We start from the raw sequence: 4,586 nt of genomic DNA on the forward strand, positions 1-4,586 counted from the left end.
GCTCACTCTGCTTTGACGTACACCATACTGACACAGTAGTCAGTGGCCAGTAGCTGTGCCAGTGTACTGTTGTACCCAGTGCAGTGGTTTTCTTTTCAGTTACATGAAATATTTAACTTTATCTGTGTCACTTACATGGAGTTTATATTTAAAGACAACATTTGCTGGTTCTACGGGTATACTTTCTGCTAGTATATATAAAATTGTTCAGCCGAATTAGTTCGTACTCGCATAACTAGAGAACTCCGCAGCCTAGAGGAAAACTAAAGATATTTTCAGAATCAGGACGTTTGAGAGGTGGTTCTGGCTGAAACAAAAATTTAAAAAAGTTAAAAAGTTAAAAATTCATAAAAACTCTATTCATCAATAGATGGCGGCGGTGCGTACAGATTAAAGTGGCTACGTCACGAATTTTCTATGGTAAAATGTGTAAAATTTTTGTTGCCATTTTTTTACATTAAAAGTAAGAACTAACGGGACTAAACGTATCGTCAAATTCGCACCTAATAAGATTGTTTCTCAACTAGCTAAAAATCCGAAAAAAACCTGGACGATTTGATATTAGTGTTCATAATATGAATTGCTTGCTATGGGTATCAACGAACAATATAGTAAAATAAGAAGTATAATGCAGCAATTTAACCATAAAATGTGAACAGAATCACTTACATTTTGTGAAAAAGTAGTTTTGTTTACCATTTACGGTGACGTAATCACTTTAACATCACGTACGTGTGAACCCATGGGTATACTCTTAACGGCACAGTGGCCTAATTGCTAGAACACACGTCTTCTACACCGGGATTCCGGGTTCGAGTCCCAGCTTGGGAACATATTTTTCCATTTTTTCCTTTTTTTCCTTTTACCTACCTCTTTAGTATGTATTATTTTTAATTTCTTACTTTTTAATTTTAATTTTTTATATTTAATGTCTTTTATCTTTTGATGGGATGGGATGGGATGAGATGAGATGCATGGATAGATAGATAGTTAGATTTTTTGGGGTATTTTCCTTTTAATCAAGCGGTCACCAACTCAGTAACGCCACTGATTTCCCCGGGCAACGCCGGGTATCTCGCTAGTATATGTATAATAGGATAGGGTAATATCGTAGGTATGGTTAGGATTATAGAGCGAATATTTCGAAGAAGTTTTTTAGAAGAGGGTCGACAGCAAACGTTACTATAATTAGTAGTTGCGAATTTCGCAGTACTTACACCGATGGACTAAAAATCTATCTCTCACATTTCAATCGAATCACGCAGACATTCTCGATGCCTGTAAAGTTTACGAAGCCCAAGAAAGCGCGCAGTCTACGCATCTTTCCTCTGGGTACGACCAGTGTGAACCAGCGGCTGAACGTGACGCTTGAGATAGTCGCCTGCTTCAAAGCGCCAGTCGGTAAGATGCTATCAGCTTTCTATATTTTCAGCTTTACATTTACCCCCGCTGCATTGTCTTGCCATCTTTATTTGTATCGACTGCGTATCTATATTGAAATGGCATAAATAAAGGTATACGTACGTTGCGTGGCATTTACTTGCTATCTTTGTATAGATTACCTATCTAGAATAAAATGGCGTAAACAAAGGGATAGCACGCAGTACTGCGTGTGCGTGTGCAAACCACTACTCAGCGATGCGCAAGTGTCCTAATAAGTTAATGAGATAAGTTAATGAGTTAAACCAAACGTTACCGTATTTCTATGGTACTGTCTTTCTATATTACCGTCTTTCTACGTAACCGTCTTTCTACGTTACCGTCATTCTATGTTACTGTCTTTCTACGTTACCGTCTTTCTCTGTCACCGTCTTTCTATGTTACCGTCTTTCTATGTTACCGTCATTCTATGTTACAGTCTTTCTATGTTACCGTCTTTCTATGTTACCGTCTTTCTACGTTACCGTCATTTTATGTTACTGTCTTTCTACGTTACCGTCCTTCTATGTTACAGTCTTTCTATGTTACCGTCTTTCTATGTTACCGTTTTTCTATGTTGCCGTCTTTTTATGTTACCGTCTTTCTATGTTACCGTCTTTCTATGTTACCGTCTTTCTATGTTGCCGTCTTTCTATGTTACCGTCATTCTATGTTACAGTCTTTCTATGTTACCGTCTTTCTATGTTACCGTCTTTCTATGTTACTGTCTTTCTACGTTACCGTCATTCTATGTTACAGTCTTTCTATGTTACCGTCTTTCTATGTTACCGTCTTTCTATGTTAACGTCTTTCTATGTTGCCGTCTTTCTATGTTACCGTCATTCTATGTTACAGTCTTTCTATGTTACCGTCTTCTCGTGTTACCGTCTTTCAATGTTGCCGTCTTCTCATGTTACCGCCTTTCTATGTTACCGTCTTTCGTATCCAGTAACGACGATGCCTGGACAAACTACGGGGCCAACGCAGCAGTACACCTGTCCTCCTGATCTGATGACGTGTTCAGACGGACGATGCGTTATTGGTGCAAAGTGCAACAACGTCGCGGAGTGTGAGGACATGTCTGATGAAGCCGATTGTGAGGAAATCCAACGTAAGCAAGCTTGCGCTAACCTCATAAATATTATTCTTCAAAGTACAAGGGACTATATCGAAGACGGAAAGAGACAAGGTTGATAAAAAAGACTGAGTCAATCGATACTGAGAATCGCAGTAACGTTCTGTGAGCCATTGCACTATATCGAACTGCGAGCACACACCAGGTGGATAAGCTCGAAGTAATGATATAATTCATGAATCACAACGTAAAAATTCAAAATTTGAAGAAAGAAACGGTTATCTGTATCAGGCATTTCTCTTTTACAGCCAAATCTCATAAAGAGGCTATACCTGAAGAAGCTGTACCAGAAGAAATATGTGAGCTAATGGAAGCTATCACAGATGAGAGGATAATTCCAGACAGCGATATAACAGATGCGAGCGGTAGGCCGGTACCAGATGCCAGAGCACCAGGTCCTGGCATGATCTGTTCCCTGGATGATCTCGGCACAGAAAGATGCTACCTGAAGATCAAGGTGCCGTTCCTAACACAAGATGTTATACCAAGCGTTTAATAATAGAGTTTTTTAGTGAAATAAAAATAGAACTAGTACTATGTTTGTGTAGTCATACATTTTAAAACGTGGGGTGTGTTGTGTTGTGTATCGAAATTATATTAAAATATTACGGCTGATATCTTTAACAAGTAATAGTCACACTACATAGCAGAATTTTAAACCCTGCGTTTGATAATAAATAACTGGTTTAACAAGATAAGAATGGAACTTCCCTGTTTAGGGCGTTATGCATTTAAACAGGTTTATGGTGTTTGTTCTTGTATTGCAAGTTAAACCTATTACTCTCCACATACTAAATCAGCAATACTAACACCTAACATTCATCATTATAGGTGGGAGACGAGCCACTCGGTGTCTCACAGATCGAACTCTCAGGATCAACATCTCTTGTAGAGGTTACCATAGTGAAAGATGACAAACCGCCAGTAGAAGGAACTGCAAGAACAATACAGCCTACCACACCTACCTCTGCAGGAAGAGTGACTACGTACAAGGCAACTACACCGACGTCACAGCAAAAACAAACCACCGTTAAGCTTACTACACCTACCACCCGAGGAAACCCCACAACTGTTAAGGTCACGACACCTACATCTGAGCCTAAACCACCAACTGTTAAGTTAACAACGCCTACATCAGAGACAAACCCAACAACAATCAAAGTAACAACGCCCACGCCTGAGACGCAACCAGCAACAATTAAAGTAACAACGCCGAAATCTGAGATACAACCAACAGCAATCAAAGTAACAACGCCTACGCCTGAGACAAACCCAACAACAATTAAAGTTACTACGCCGACATCTGAGGGACAACCAACAACACTGAAAGTGACGACATTTACATCTGAGGGAAAAACAACAACCGGCAAGTTAACTACGCCCAAATCCGAAGGTAAAGTAACAACTGTCAAAGAAACGACACCTACCTCGGAAGCTAAACCCACAACTGTACTGTTAACGACACCCAAACCTGAGGGTCAAGCAACGACTGTCAAAGAAACGACACCTACCTCGGAAGCTAAACCCACAACTGTCAAGTTAACGACACCCAAACCTGAAGGTAAGGCAACAACTGTCAATGAAACGACACCTACATCAGAGGCTAAACTCACAACCGTCAAGTTAACAACACCCAAACCTGAGGGTCAGGCAACAACTGCCAAGGAAATCACACCTACCTCGGAAGCTAAACCAACAACTGTCAAACTAACAACGCCTAAATCTGAACCAAAGCCCACAACTGCCAAGGAAACAATACCCACCTCAGCAGCTAAACTCACAACTGTCAAGTTATCGACGCCTAAATCTGAGGCAAAACGAACAACTGTCAAGGCGACCACACCTACTTCAGAAGCAACGCCAGCAACCATGACACTTGGCACAGTAACATCAGGACCGGAGGAAGAAGAGGGAATTCAACCTAACATAATCACACGGGTAAATATGTCGGACATGTCTAGTACTAACGGTACTATAATTCAGAAATTCTCGTATGCATGCATCGCAATCATTTGTTACGACATAGCAGTTT

The sequence above is a fragment of the Priapulus caudatus genome, unplaced genomic scaffold, assembly GCF_000485595.1.
Source record: "Priapulus caudatus unplaced genomic scaffold, Priapulus_caudatus-5.0.1 Scaffold862, whole genome shotgun sequence".
NCBI classification, from domain to species: Eukaryota; Metazoa; Priapulida; class Priapulimorpha; order Priapulimorphida; family Priapulidae; genus Priapulus; species Priapulus caudatus.